The sequence below is a fragment of the Micrasema longulum genome, unplaced genomic scaffold, assembly GCF_059751315.1.
Source record: "Micrasema longulum isolate JH-2025_06_02 unplaced genomic scaffold, ASM5975131v1 h1tg000937l, whole genome shotgun sequence".
NCBI classification, from domain to species: domain Eukaryota; kingdom Metazoa; phylum Arthropoda; class Insecta; order Trichoptera; family Brachycentridae; genus Micrasema; species Micrasema longulum.
In genome coordinates this window covers 195,761-212,716 of record NW_028278128.1, presented here as the reverse complement: position 1 = coordinate 212,716, position 16,956 = coordinate 195,761, and the positions used below count along the sequence as shown (strand labels likewise).

The window sequence follows — 16,956 nt, the reverse complement described above, 5'->3', positions numbered from 1 at the left end:
GATCGCTTAATAAAAAAAATTGTTATGCGCGATCGATTTTTAACGGCACCTGAAATACACGCAGAGGTGCAGTCTACCAGCACATCAACATTTTCAGTAAAAACAGTGTCCAGGCGGCTGTTGGAGCATGGTTTCCAAGCACGGAGTCCCGCAAAGAAACCATTACTCACGGACAAAATGAAGAAGGCTAGACTGGATTGGGCGAAAGAGCACCAGAATTGGACCTTGGAGGATTGGCAAAATGTTTTCTCTGATGAATCAAAATTCAACCTTTTTGGTCCAGACGGCAGAAAGATAGTTCGACGAAAACGTGGGGAAAGATATCATCCGTCGTGCGTCACTCGAACCGTTAAACATTCACCCTACGTGATGATTTGGGGGTGCATGACAGCATACGGTTTAGGACCTCTAAATTTTGTACAGGGTACGATGAATGCCATTCAGTACAAAAAAGTGTTAAAAAAACATATTATTCCAACAATCGAGGACATTACGCAGTATACCGCGGACCCAATTTTTCAGGACGATTCTGCGCCGTGCCATAGAGCCCGCACTGTGAGTACAAATATATATATTTTTAAATGCATTTTGTGACCACATGATAAATAATTTATTGTTTTTTTATAGATCAATGAATTCAAGGAGAAAATTGGCTTAAAATCGTTGACGTGGCCCGGGAATAGCCCTGATTTGAACCCGATAGAAAATTTATGGGCGATTATGAAAAAAAAAGTCGGGAAAAAAAAATCAAAAAACATTGAGGAATTAAAAAAAAACTTAATTCAAGTTTGGGAAGAAGAAATAACATCAGAAATTTTAGATTCGCTTTACGCTTCTCTAAATAATAGAATTTTACATGTTATAAAAAATAAAGGTGAATTCACTAAGTACTAAATATTTTTAAATGTTATAAATATGTTTAAATGTAAAATACTTTAATTTAAAATAAAGCGATAAGAACCTAATTCTTAAATATGAATTAAAAAATAACATGTCTTTTATTATTCCATCACAAACACTCGACCATAAATGAACCGTTATGGGTCTCTAAGGTTCGGGTAATCTGATACCTGATATATAATGGCAATTTCTAAGTACAATTCATGAGTAAGATTTTTTATTTTAACCTTGAAATAACGAGTAGTCATCACATATGTCAAACAATATAAAAAAAACTAATTAAATATCAAGAATAATTCATTATATGTCAATTTTAGTTTTTTTTGAGAACTCGTAAATTTATTTGTCTTGCGGTGTATATGATATTTATATAATATTGCTAGACCTGTCACCCTTTACAATTGTTCACAGCATGAAATGTGTTACAAACAATAATTTAATAAAAATAATAAAGTACGAAAGAAAACTGACAAAAAAGTAAGTAACAATGATTTAATAAAATCAGCCTGAAAAAGCGCATGATGACTACACTAACCGGACGAGATATAACATTACTAGATCTTATAATATTTCTTATTCAATCCTAAGGGGTTTTTAAAAATAATAAATATGTTTTTTTTGTCTTTTTTAATCACTAAGTTTTTTCGGTCGGTTGCGGCCCTTAGTAAAAAAAAAGTTTAAAAAAAAATATTCTTATTGATAAATACTATCCAACCTGCCCCAAATACTAATCATTGTTTCTTCGTATTCTTCTCTTTCCTCCTGGCTGTATGTCCCATTTACTCGGGGTCAGTCCTCAGTTTACAAGTCGGACTAGGAGATTTGTTGCTCGGTTTCCGTTTTACAGCCGGTTGCCACCTGACGCCAAGACAGTAACCCCTCTTGCTAACCGGGGCTTAGGATGCCACCGATGACTATTGTTCCTTTTCTGTCATCCTCGACGGCGCTGTCTTCCAAAATCCCAAGCCCGAAGTATGTCTGGGTGGTCTAAGAGAAGATTTGCACTTCTTCCGCCTGTTCCGCCGTACTGATGCGCTTCATCTCCGCCATCATAGCCGTTGAGGTCTTCACCCGTAGCCCTGTGCTAGGGATCGCGCTATACCTCGTAATACTGGGTCTTCACTCCTCACCAAAACTTAGCCACCTAAACACTTCGGTCTTCTGTGAAAGGTGAAAGGTGAAAGGTGCCCACCCCCGTGACGTGGACGCGCTAAATAAGAATTACTCCAGTGAGAAGATGACTCAATGACTCGATCAATATCAAGAAAGAAAGTGATAGCCGCATTTTTCGCACATCCGTCGTTGTTCTACGATCCCGACGAAATATATGCCCACAAACCATCGCCTTAGACCAAGGGCTACGAGATAGATTGTTTCTACGTATTACGTATTAATTTTTAAAAAATTAAACCGTAGTACCATATAAATGCACTCGTCCATGCGTTTTGTAGCTGCACGATGATTGGTTAGATAGCTTTCATATACCAACTTAAAAATACCTCAATTTTATAAATGGGGTCTAGAATTCCAATCGTCTATGCGCTTAGTAGCTGCAAGACGTGTTGTAATCTTACTCCTTTTTATTATTCATATTATTTATATTTTTTTTTAGTATCATTAATACACTAAATTTATTTGTCAATTTTTAAAATGTGTAAATGGGGGCTAAATTTCTAACTGCCTATGCGCTCTGTAGCTGCAAGACGTCCTGTAATCTAGCTCCTATCTGTTATAATTTTTTATTGATCTTAATTGAAAACGAGGAACTAGAATCCCAACCGTCCATGCGCTCTGTAGCTGCAAGACGTACTGGGATATTTATTAATTGTACAGCGCCCTTGAGGTGATTTTCACAAAAATGGCGCTATATAAATTATCCAACTATATATATATATATATATAAATGATAAATGCATCTAGTTGGTTCGAGTACCTTCCCTGAACGATGTCTATATTATGCGATATTTGATAGGTGCACAATCGAGCCTCGTGTAAATTGCAAAGCTGAGTGAATTGAAGATTATAATTGACGAACAATAAAAAAAATATGGTGCAAATGTTTAAGTCAAAGCCGAGAAAGACAAAGCATAGTGAAATTTGTAAAATATTTGAAAGACATGTCTTAATCGAAAGAATCGCGTTCGTATGTGAAATTTGAATGATCGAGAAGCCGACGAAGTCTTATGTAAATCTATGATGGTCATACTACCTATGATGCCTATCATCAATCATCAATCAAATGCATGATGGTGAATCCTATAAATTTTCCCCCTGTAAATGTATTTCCGCCGTACTCTGTGTGAAATCGTATTTTGCTGATATCGATCGTCCAGTTCATTAGTTAGACAAGTCCGAAAAAATAAATAAAAGTTAAGTTGAGCCGGGCTGTGGTCCCGTGACTAGTGTTGAAATATTTTGGTAAATTATAAGAATAAGTCGGCCTCGTGGTGTAGTGGTCAACGCGTTTGCCTAACATGCAAGAGGTCTCAGGCTCGATTACCGACAGGGTTGACATGAAATATTTATTTAAAAATGTGTTTTTACACTAGAATATTTTATAGTACCTGGACTGGTACCTGAAGCGTAAGACCGATCATCCTACCTTCATGTAAAAAATATATAAAAAATAATTCAATTCAATTTTCAATTTTTTTTTTTCAATTATGCGCTAATATTTCTTTTTCCTTTAAAAAAAGGATGCAGTTTTATTTTTTCAATTATCTATATCTGATGCACTCATCAGATGACTGCAAAATGTCACCAACAAATATATTTATAATGGGGAAAAAAGCTTACTCAGAATTGAATTGTAATATCACTTCCAAAATATTCAAAATATCCTATCAATAAAGCAGACATACTCGTATTATTGCCAATGTACGATATCACTAAAAATCTGTTGAAAAAATATTGAATTTTTGTAGAATAAAAATAGTTATTTTCCCATTATCTCTGAATCTGAAATTTGGAGATGCCTCAGTAATGAACTTGGCGGTCGATATTTGACAATGCGTCTATGGCATTTAGGAAAATAGCTGTTTCAACAATATTTTGAGTTTGTCCAAATTTTTGTAGACAAGGACTGGATTCAACTCCCTGGGGAGCTGTTTATATTTTTAAAAATAACTGTTTTTTACTTTACGCATCTAATTGACTTGCTGCGATGACCTTTATCTGAATGCATTTGTCCAGCGCTCGTATCCTGCGTGCTGAATGTACTGAAAAAAAAGAATAGCTTTAATTTCAGCCGACGTCCCACGTCCCAGATAGTCCGGCGTTGGCCGTCGCGATGCACCGCTGTCTATTTCCGACCACAGCAGGCGACGTCTGACATTTCTCTTATTTTCTCTCTTTACACCGCATTTCTCCGTTCTTCCTTTTGGCACAAATACCTGGACTCGAGAATGCTCAAATTGGGCAGCGCAGTCAACGGCCTTCGCATCTTATAAGAAAACGCAAACAAAAAACTTTTCTTTCACTATCTGAGGTAATGCTGATTATACTTATATGGGTACAAATAAAAAATTTACGATAAATAAATTGAAATATATTTTTTTGCAACGCGACAGGCCAGGAGGACCAATTACAGTGGTGAATTACATCCAAGAACACCCAGGCTTGAATAAAAACCACATGTTTTTTTTTGTGTTCTCACCGGGAATCGAACCCGGAACCTTTTGTATTTGAGTCGAGCGTCTTAACCACTACACCACGGAGCCCGACTATAGGCTATAAAAATTTTCACGAGTATGTATAATTCCATATATATATATTTATTTTTAAAATAATTTTATTTTAATATGATTACATTGAAAAATAATACATGAAAACTTACAAAATGGTAATAAAAAAATTGGTAAATAGTTGAAAATATTAGAAGAGATATGGAGAACAATTAAGAGAAGTAAATATGGAAGTCTATGCATTTACGTTGCTTATGATCTGTTATTGGCTGGTTTACGAGTATGTGGACACTTTACATAATGTGTAACATTCACTATTATGCCTGTGTTTGAACATCATATTTTTGCAATTCTTTCATCTAACTGAATTTACATACTAGGCAACGCCCTAAATATTTTTTTTTTCAATTTTCATACTTTTTCTTGGGCCAGTTGGTAAAACCAACAATATTAATTTGGAGTCTGTCTAAATGTTTGTGTTCAACAATTAAATGAATAGCTCCATGCGGCACTCTTATAAATAAAAATATAACATACTGTAAATATTAATAGTGTTATTTAAGTTTAAAATTCTTTAAAACAGTTTCATCGTTGATAGCAACAAAAAAAAATAGGTATATAACATAGAATTAAGAATAGTCTAGAAGGAGCGTAGATTCATATTTGAATACATCGGACTGTGTCCAAAAATTCCCCCACTATGCCCTACTTTCGCCGCGCGTATTCGTGGGGTCGCAGCGTAATGTTGCTTGATGGGAAAAAAAATCATAACATAAATGTGAGGTTAAAAAAAAGCAATCTGTTAATTTCTCTAAAATTTTATTGTGCATGCGGAAATATTGATTGACACAACAGAGTAGATAAGTAAAAAAAAACGGATATTTTTATATCATGTTAAATAATATTTGATGTTTTGAAGATAATGTCGGTCAAATGTCCACCACAGAGTTGTTTAATCCGAGATACGATTTTCATTAATTCTCACATTAGATGAGCAAAGTAGGGTAAAAAAATTTACTACCCTGGCAACACTAACGAAAATTCCATTTTGTTTCTTCGACAATCTGACAGATGGAAAAATAATTCAATTTTTAAGTAAAACATTTGTTTTATACACATTCATTTGCTAATTACACATGAAATATGATTGCATCCTGTTTCTTTAAGATCCTAGCAGTATTTCTACACTTTAAAAGGAAACAACACGGCATAGTTGAATTCAAATCAGGAGTTGCGTACTGAGCGACGTCTACAAAGAAACTAATGGGTCAAAACGTAGACCTACTCATTTATGAGTAGTTGAGTCGCCTTCTGTTTGATATGCGTATGCGGTTTCTGGACTATTCTTAATTCTATGGTATATAATAATTTAAAAATACATGGGTTTTTCTGTTGTATTATAATTTTTTGCATATTTTTTGTTTGCACGTCATTAACAATGATATTTCAATCGTATTAACTAGTTATAGTACATACCAGACTGATCGAATCAACCTTCATCAGAGCGCTCTTATTTTGCATTTCAAATGAACATCTTGATAACACATTGTCTCAATTATTAATTGCTTCTTCTTATTCATAACTTACCACCGTATTCGTATATTATCGTACAAAGAAAGATATTATAAATATTATTACGTATTCCAAGTACAATATTATACACCAGAAAAATTATCGGCTAAAGATTTGCACTGCTGTTAGACTCGTGGAATATTATTGGATAATCAATATATAAAAGCGTTAATTAAATTGATTTTGTTCTGAAGCAGGCGCCCTTAGATACTCAATAAATAAACAAACTGTAAAACTAAATGAAGTAGAAGTAAAGAATATTTATATATCTGCAAAAAAAATTACTCAATCCTTTGTCGTCGTATCATCTGAGGTGCCAAAAGGATTAATTTGCATGGCGTCACTTATTCTGCCTTAATATTTTTACTTTATTATTCATCTCTTGGGTGGATTCTCCTGACCCCATGTCCTACTCGTTATATTGCTTCTTGATACCTATCGAACTGTTTTGCCCGAGTGTAGTCATTGGCAAAATTTGTCGGTGACGTAATTGTTTAATTCCATCATAAAGAGGTTTCACGAGTCACGTGACATTCGCCATTAATAGTTGGAATAAACGAGTTGAATGGACATTGTAGTATTAATCAATATTGTTAAGTAATTGTCTACCTACCGTGCATTTTTTCCTTTTGAAAAACAGGACAATTAAATATTGGATCAACCATAAAATTCGAAGTTGTCACGCTGGCTTTGAATTGTATACTCCGAATTAAATTTACTCATGAAAATTGCCCTCATCTTAGATTAGAGATTTACTATTTATCGAGTAAATTTTGATAATAGTTTTAAGAATATTTAAGTATTTTGGTGTAAGCGCCTTGGTTTCATTGGTATTGGTTGGTTCGAAACCGATCGATATTAGTGATTTTAAACATAGAAAGTTCGTTTTTCTAGTATTCTTTAATCTCAATGATTATGTACCCATGTATTTTAAAATTATTCTCAGAAATCCTGATATTGTACTGCAATTTTTTGTTCCTGTTTTTAATGCGTGCTATCCTATGTATTATATTAGTTTAGCAATAGATAGATTGTGAATATTCGTTAAAATTGATAATGCAGATCATTTGTATCGTGTCGACTTCGTGACCTCTCTTACATATTGAATCACTGGTCCGGTGTCCAGGTAAGCAGTTATTACCCCCCTGTGACGGGTTAAGGCTGTTGTCTGGTAAAACGAACAAAATTAGGAAATCATACGATTTAGCCATTTTAAAACGAATGTTTTTTTAAATCGCGCAATAATAAAAAAATAAAAAAACATAAATTAGACAAAAACAATATTTTTTAAAGGTATTTCTGTTAAATAATACACTTAAAAGTTTTATGTAACTAAAATATAATTACTTTTAGACCGGCAGATTACGCCATTTCGAATTTAGACTGAACTTAGGTATCTGCGATCTCAATAAAGACTAAGTATTGAACTTAAATTTCTAATAATAATTTGAAGATAATAAATTGAACATGAAAGTGGCCGAAGCCAAATTTATTTATTTTTTTATTGTGAAAAGTAAAAAAAAGACATTTCCTTTATTTCTACGTCAAATCATGCCTTCGGTAATTCTTAAAAAAAAAATTCATTGAAATACTTAAGTTAAAACCCTTTTTTATACATTTTTTTTTTTTAAAAGAAGATAATTCTGGTTGTAATATTTTATTTATAACAACATCTTATTAACGTTTTTATGACCTTCAGACCTGCCCTTATCGTTTTCGGTACCGAAAAGTATAATTTTTAACAGAAATACCTTTAAAAAAATATTGTTTTTATCTAATTTATGTTTTTTTTTAATTATTATTATTGCGCGATTAAAAAAAAACATTCGTTTTAAAATGGCAAAATCGTATGATTTCCTAATTTTGCGTTCGTTTTACCAGACTACAGCCTTAAGTTGCAATGCGGTATTTTATACGTACTCCTTCCTCTTTGCAGGAAGTGAGGCCATATTAGGAATCCGTTTCTCTCTTCTTAATCGACGTCCGAGAGCCTATTATGTATTCACAAACGTGCTACTTATTTTTCTGAGTGCATGTTATCAATATATTGCGTCTGTAAAGTATTTTTTTATTATTTTTAATACTGGCTTGCTCGGTTGTGTAAATGATTTTTGTTTGATTATTTGCCGTTTTTGAAAGATAATGAACAAATACTTGTTTTATTCTAGTGAGTAATTGCCAGGTATGCACAAGGTGTCCCGTTCGATTTTCGACTGGATTTAAATACAATAATAATATAGGTACATACGTGTTTTTTTTTTTAAATCAGAGAATTACTATTATAATAATTAATTGTAAGATTTGGTGATTTTGCATAATATGCTTAATATAGTTTCGGGGTGTCTGAGAAATCTAATATGGAGAAATGAGGATATGCGTATCGATAGCAAGGTCAATATACAAGACATGTGTGAGACCCATCATGACGTATGCTGTGGAAGCGCGAGCTGACGACTCTGGTCGTACCAAAGCGCTACTTGGAACTACTGAAATGAAGGTCTTAAGGTCCATTACTAGAAAAACGCCCCGAGACCGAATCCGTAATACTATAATTAGAGATACGTGTGAAATAGAGGATATTGTACTATGGAGCAGATCCAGAAGAAGATACTGGAGGGACCGTGTGGACAGAATGAGCAGCGACAGACTTGTGTACACTGCAGCCAATGAAATCCCATGTGGACAACGTCCGCCTGGAAAACCACCCAAGAGATGGAGATGCAGTTAGACCTCATCATCTAAGAAGAACAACTAGTTTTCTGTAACACAGATCTTAGCATCTTTTAAAATATGAAGAAGAAGCTTATCATTAGGCGTGTAATGTATAAACCGTGTAAATAAATGTTTTTGTTATGTACTCTTTTAAACGGAATGTTGGCTGCTTAAATATTTAGTTGATTTCTCATGGATAAGAATATATTGTAAGATAGTCAACGCTAGTTTTGAAAAAAAAATTCATGCATTATAGCGGTTCTTATGCAAACTTAACCCCAATACAATATTTTGATACCAGACCCTCAGTGTGGGTATTTTACCGGCTGTATTTTTCCATAAACATCCAAAAGCTTCTGGTTTTATTTGTGTATAGTTTCATTTTGGTTTATATAAACTCAAGGTTATCTTGTTTCTAGTTTTAGGCAATACTTATAATCTGATTTACGTAGAAGAAGTTTTCAGTGTTTTATCTCGTTAGTTTTAAAAATACATTAAAATCACTGAATGATTACTAAAATGAGACCTTAAATTACAATATGAAACTAACGCAAACTTCTCATAAATTATTACACCTTAAGACGTTCCGTGACACAGAAGTCACAAATGTGTTTTTAGGAATTCGCGAATTAAACGTTTTATAACCCTTTAAAGCGGTAATCGTGAGAACAAATCTTAGCTGAAATATTATTTACTATGCGACTATAACGATTCGCATGTTTTGGTTAATTTTGTACATGTGCACAACACACTTCGTGAACTACATTTTTACTCTCGCTGTTTTTGTGCCCGTCCCGAACGAATCTCCCGCAGTGTTAACTTATACAATGTTTATTTCCATAACTTCTCACTCAAGTCATAATAAAATTCATTTTTATTTTTATTACAATCAGTTTATTATTATTTTTGGTTTCCAGTTTCATCGCCATATTGTAATTGGTTGATCAATACCGTGATGTTTGTTTATTTTATACTCAACACTTGCAATTCAATGTATGTTTTCACCGCCTTATAGATTACTTGTTTGTTAAACATCTGGGGGCGGTTATAAACGCTATGTTCATCGGTACGTATCGATACGGTATACTTAACTTTTCTACTACATCTACATCGGTATTACGAATCCGGTCCTACCGGCATGTCGAAAAATAAATCACAATGAAAGCAAGCGGTGGTCGCTTGAATATGATTTTTGTCGCTTTTAGTGAGTAGATATGACGTGTACCGTGGGGTACGGGTGCCCTGGATAGCTATCAGTGTACTTACCTCAAAACTTGAAGGTACAAGGTCGATAGTGTATCTTCGTAATCACTCGGGAGAATTTATCTTCAACTATAAACTATACCGTCATGGTGAAGATATAGTGTCCGTATCTTCCTTTTCCGATTGTAATCGCCCTCCTGGAATACATAAGATACTGTTTTTTTTTTATTGGTTTGGTTACGAGAAGTAAGATGTTAGACGTCTATATTTTATGAATTCATACGTTAGTATTGACTATCTTTTATTTTAAAAATAAATATAATATGAAACCTTTATGTACGTATTCAGCCTACCGGAAGAATACGATAGATACAGGGCTTATGACCTGTCAGGTTTAAGATGGCACTTTACACACTGTGTAACATTCACCTTCTGTCTATGTTTAAACATTCACATTTCTGTTGACTTTTGTGAAGTGGAAGAGCTGAAACCTTTATCACGCTGGTGAGAATCATCCGGCTAAACCAATTTACCTACTAGGCAACGCCTGAAAACAATTTTCCTTTTTTTTTTTTTTTTACTTCTTTTTAAGTGACCATTTAAACCAGTTAATGACAGGCCATAGCCCTGTAAATGCCTAGACTTCCATATTCCCTACTCAAAAATATTTTTTCCACTCTGTAGCAACAAATTTAGACTTTTAACTTATTTAAATATGCTTCAGTTTCGGCCGGAACTAGAACAGAAATCATTATTCGGTTTCGGCTGACTATCTTGTTTCGGTAGGTCACCCGACCGAACGCAACTATTATCAGTCTAGTTCGGGGTCGACCAACTCATTATCGTCCACTTAACTAAATACATGCGGGCCGGGCCCCTCGACAACAGTCGGAATACTAGGTTACGCGTTATGTTCCCGGTCCGTAGGTGTTGTCGCTGTAACGTGTGCAATGCTCGCCCATGCACCGCGGGTACACCGGGTACAGAGTACCGATCCCAAACCTACTGGAGTTCTCGACACTGCACTGAGCAGGTACTCGCAGGCAGGTAGAGGATGAGGCAGAGTTATGAGGGCGTCTGCATTCTTCTAGCGGCTATTATGAACCGCGAGATGATTGCTGCTGTTTCTAGATTACACAGAAAACGGAACTTTTATCAGTTACACGATTAGAAATGTTTTTCTTAAATACAGGATGTTCATTAAACCCTGTCACATCCAAAACCACGACGATCAGTTTGAGAAAGAAGACACATTGGCGCATAAAAATATTTTTAGAACGAATAATTTTTTTTAAAAATATATATAAAAAAAGCAAATGGTTGCTTACTTCTGCAGGAGTGAAACGAGGAGGGGGGGAAGGGAGAGTCTGATACTGCACCGCGCTCCCCTCACTTCTCCCTTGCAGAAGTAAGCAACCATTTGTTTTTTCAAATATTTTATTTTTTTAATCTTTCTTTGTCCTAAATATATTTTAAAATATGCTAATATGTCTTGCCCATACTGATCATCGTGGTTTCGGATGTGACAGGGTTTAAAGAACACCCTGTATATATATATATATATTTGGATAGTTTATATTGCGCCGTTTTTGTGAAAATCACCTCAAGGGCACTGTACAATAAATAAATATCCCACCACGTATTGCACAGAGCGCATGGACAGTTGGGATTCTTGTTCCTCGTCTCCAATTATGATATATAGGAGCTTGATTACAGCGCGTTTTGCAGCTACAGAGCGCATAGACAATAAGAAATCTAGCCCCTATTTACATTTTTATTTTACAATAAAGTTAAGAGATGTAGTGATATTTAAAAAAATGAAATAAAAAACAAATTCATAAAAATAGAAGTTAGATTACAACAAGTCTTGCAGCTACTGAGCGCATGGACGGTTGGAATTCTAGACCTCATTTACTAAATTTGGATATTTGATAGTTGATAACATTTACATATTGAAGCTAGATTACTGATCGTCTTGCAGCTACAAAGTGCATGGACGAGTGAAATTCTGGCAACTTAAAATTATCAATAAATTTACAAAAACAAACATTAAGCATAATAGTAAATTTGTAAAGTGTTCGTGCTAAAAAGTAAACAATAAAAAACTAAACAGATAAAGCACCGTTTCAACACTATGGATAACATAACAGATAAAAATATCCGAAGGGTAGCTTTCGTAGATTTTGGGTAGTCACTAGTTTCTCCGTAACGTGTATTTTCTTCAATTGAGAGCGAGTGACATTTAAGTTGAACGTCTATTTATTGGAGTACAACTTGGTGGGCTTCAATCATTTGACCTTTCGAAATTGCCGGTCTAAATCCGCTGCTCGAAATATCAGCGCATCCTCGAAGCTAATACTGCATCACGATCTTATTGTTTTCCAACCACTTAATTAGTAAATTCATTACAGCCACCAACTTGTCGCCGCAATGGTTAATTATGCGTTATATTCGTTTTGTTGAATAATTTAAATGAATATAAGTTTCATAGTGACAATTTTAAATTAGAAAGGTGTTCAATAAATTTACAATGGGCATTGTTGTGCATATAATATAATATTCCTTTCAGTATTTGAAAATAACGTTTCCGGTCTTCGAATGCATTTTATTTTACTTTGAATACTAAACACATTTTTCTTCTTGAAATATGTGTACTTAGCAGAATATATTTATGCATGCCTATAATGGTATACTTACCTACATAAATATGTATCTTATAATCTGACGCGTTTTAAAAGTTTCATATCGTACATGCCTTATTTAGTTTACTAAATACCTGCATGGTTAAGTTTGCAAAGTTAGGAGGGTCTGTAGCTCAATCACAAATAACTATCGAGGTGCTTAAAAACATGCTAAGCATTTGAGCGATCACAATGAACAATAATGGACATAAATAAAATAAATAAAACAACTTTGTTTTTAACCACTAATTTTTAATTTTCACCGACCGGTTTCAAAGCAAACAAGCTTCTTCGTCAAGGTTTACGTAACTAATGAACATAAGTTAGAACATTTGAAACCGGTCGGTGAAAATTAAAAATTAGTGGTTGAAAACAAAGTTGTTTTATTTATTTTATTAAAATGAATAACCACAAAGTTAGTGCTTCAAATATAAACTTTATAATAATGAACATGCTTAAGTTATCGCAGTCATAAGTCAACGCGTGTGTAATCTCTAAGTCAACGCTCGTGTCGGTTTGTTTTTTGTTTTCCTCGTAAATAAATACAGTTCCTTGGCGAAAAATCGGCGTTTACTACAAAAAAAATACAACATATTGCATTTGCAAAAAAGTAAGGAGTATCTAATACAAAAAAGTGAAAATTAAATTTCAAAAAAATACTATGGCAACTGCTTTTATTGACATTTGGCTTGCCAACCGCTGGCTAAATGCAATAAATAGCGTGATACATAATAAATAAATAAATAAAAATAGCAGTTTTGGAATATTTTCCATATTTACACCGGTGAAATTCAAATATGTATGTGATTGCGCATCAGGATTATAAGTCGCGAAACTGAAATATTTGGACATTTAATATTAGGTGTTCACGAATGTTCCATTGTGATCGCGAATACGATAAACAACCATGGTTAGAAATTGTTATCACATCGCTTATTAGCAAGTCGATAGTTATTTGTGATTGAGCTACTGATGTCTGATGCCTCGCAAATGTTCCACTCGCTTGGTGTAGGTTTAAAAGTCTATTTAAAACTTAACCATACTGCCTGCATAATCGATGTGCAAACACTGACTTGGCGTTTATGTTATGCGAGACAATATCAATATAGGATCAAATTTTAATAGAAAAATCATTCAAGATTTTATAGGTTTTTTAAACACCAATATTTCATTGTTCCTGGACTGAAACCTGAAGCGTAGGACTGATCACCTTACTTTCATGTAACATATTATTGAAATACTCTGCATTTGGTTAACTAAAGCAGTGCACTAGTTGCGGAAAAGGGGAGTAATCGTTTGTTAGAAACACCTTAGTCACCGGTTTCCCTTAGTCGAAATATGTAACTAGCGGGCGCGGCACCGGCCAACTACCAACTGCTGGCAGTGCTGGCCCCCAGGTGCCTAGACTAGATCTCTAGGACTGCAGCGCCTTATCAGCTTGCTGTCAGTATCAGCGCTTAGCGACGCGACGTCACTCAGGGGTGCCCCCTCGCGACGCGCGACGCCTCCACCGCAAGCGCCTCTAGCGAGTATCGAGAAGCCTCTGGCCTTTACTCTCTACTGCTAGGTACTCCACTGACTCGCTGACTCGCTGACTCCACTCTGTTTTCAGTCGCTTGTCTACTGTGAACTCCGAAGGCCGCGTCACCTAATTCGAAATTTTAACGTACGCAACCTCTCCAAGTTTTAAATATTCCGAACTTTATTTGCATCATCTTTCGCGAAATGTGTCGCAATTTTTCGCGTCTTATTTGTTTTGGAGTGAATTTAAATGTGTGGATTACGTAATTATTTCAAGTATTGTGTATCATTAAGTATAGTGATCTTCTGCTGATAAATGTGAAGGTGATAGGTGTTTGTGAAGTTTTCTTTGTTTACGTGAAAATTAATATGATTATCTTATCGAAACTTTCGTGGCGTCAGTTTTATCGTTTATCAAGATTAAACTTCTACCTAACTGGATATTTTATACTCTACGACTTGTAAAATAGTATGTTAAAATTGCGATTTTTGTTTAGCTTCTCATAAAAATTTGCTGGCATTCAATACCTGAAGAACTAAATGAAATCAAAAGCCTTATAATATTTAAAATCAATTTGAAAAATATATTATTGACAATTTCTCATACGAAATGTTAGGTTATTCAAAGTTTGTATTAGTTCTTAAGATGAACTTATTTTTCAAAAAAATATATTTCTTCTCTCATAATTTCTATTGAATTTTCAGATTTGTTACAATACTGAGTTCAATTTTCCATTTAATTTCAAAGGTTGGCGCCTAAAGTCAGTCAGTATTATTTATTTTCTCGAAATTATGAGATCTATGAATCGGTGAATTAGTTTTTTTTATATGTTATTGAAAACATTCTGGTTACTCTTTTGCAAAAATGTTTCTAGTTATTTTTACTGAAAACGGTATACGCCTACAAATTATAAACGACACTCACGTACATTCAGATAAGGGACATAGTTTTATATTGCGTTTGTCAAGTTATCTATACAAGTTATAAGTGTGAAATTATCCACTTTATCGTTCCAATGTTCCAATAAATAACACTCGTGAGCGATCTGTCGAAAAATATAATCACGTATTTTAAAACTATCATTCAATATTAGCGTTGCACGCGATTGCAACACGACAATTTAAACATTTAAAGAGTAATACATTCTTGGCAATTAAAATTCCTCCTTAAACCACGTGACTGTTGACACAGTACCGAATACTGAACGATGGAAATTAGAGTTGATAGCGACGATTATAACACACCGGGAGGAAACTTAAAATTCCGTTTTCAATTCTCATGTAGATGAGCTCGTTAATTATTGAGACTCGACTTTTTCTCCATATCATTGTAAAATAATAATCCAACAAATTAGTTAGTTAATAATTATAAGCCAATCGACGTTTATGTTTAAACACTAATTTAGGTATTACTAAATTTCTTCTATATGATACTGAGTTTAGAAATCACATATTGCCATGTCATATCTCTACCGCTGTAAAACTATGATTCTAAAATATTTTTAAACGTTTATTTTTCTTCAAACAAACACAAGCATCCGAAACGCGAAAAAAATTTCCCTATCGTAATATTTTTCTATATTTAACCATCGGAGCACGTGTTTACAAAACTAATATTCTTAATATTTTTTTCTGTTGACAATCATTTCTTTAAATATTTAATTTTTTTGTTTTTTGAGCTTCTTAATATTAAGAATTATTATACAATAGTCGATCCGATGACGGCATTGAATTTATTTGAAAAATTCCTATATTACACTAATGATAGCGTTTGTGGTAGCTTTATATTATTTCAAGTATGTTTTTATCTTTCGATTATTTTCCAATAAAAAATAAAGGTTTTCTATTTTAGAATACCTTTCAGTATTCTTCGTCAAAGCAAAAAGGTCCCCGAAAACAAGTAGATTTTTTGCCTATGACTCTTGCATTATATTTTTCTCTATCGAGTATATGAAGAGTCACATTTCCACGGCGTCTGTTTTACTTTTGAAATATTGTTTAAATATATAGTTTTCTGGCTAAATGTAGGATTTCAGAATTCAGGACTCGTCATCGCAATTCACGCTGGAATACTCCGTATATGCACGGTTTATATTTAGATGTTCACATTATATTGTAACACGTTTGAGAACGTATTCCACCAAATCAATCCATTCCACAATGGTATTGATTAACGAAGCCTCCGATTATAATATTATTATTCACATTTCCTTTGCGGTTGTGGTGAAGTGGGATTTTGTTTAAATGTTCCAAGGTCAAAAGTAAACCTGTGTTTAGATTTTCCGCTACTTGATTCTACGCGTACCGGTTACCGGTTTCTTCAGCCTAAGAATAATGGATTTTACACAATTGTAACGTTTCCCGTGCGGGTGTTTTTCATAAGTAAACCTTATAGCATAGCGAATTCACCTTGGCGGGACGTATCAGTTGCAGTTGAGCTGTATTGTAGTTCTACCAATCGAACACAAGTGTTGTACAGTATTGTGCGAATAAATGGAATAAGATTCCTTGTAATCATTAAATACGTTTTTTATTAATATTTTAAATTACAGGTGACATACAATCATGAAATATTTTTTATTTAATATGATATATTCTCCTTTTGCTTTTGTAACAGCCTGAATACGTTTTAGCATGGAATCAATTAAACTTCGGCAATTTTCTTTTATTCTGTCATCTCGAAA

At 34.0% G+C, this 16,956-nt stretch overlaps 1 protein-coding gene across 32 annotated transcripts in view; it reads left to right on the top strand.

Annotated features, from left to right (window-relative positions):
• LOC148278038 (leucine-rich repeat flightless-interacting protein 2) overlaps nucleotides 1–16,956 on the top strand; it is a 51,999-nt gene that overhangs the window by 20,651 nt on the left and 14,392 nt on the right. For 3 of the 32 annotated variants that reach the window (XR_015823304.1, XM_088231985.1, XM_088231992.1), the window contains exon 1: nucleotides 14,015–14,596. The exons of 11 other annotated variants lie outside the window; for them this stretch is intronic. The gene's annotated coding sequence lies outside the window, so the exon portion shown is untranslated. Of the gene's footprint in view, nucleotides 1–14,014; nucleotides 14,742–16,956 lie in introns of those variants that run through there. 18 more of the 32 variants (XM_088232011.1, XM_088231993.1, XM_088231988.1 and 15 more) reach the window with 13 other exon arrangements.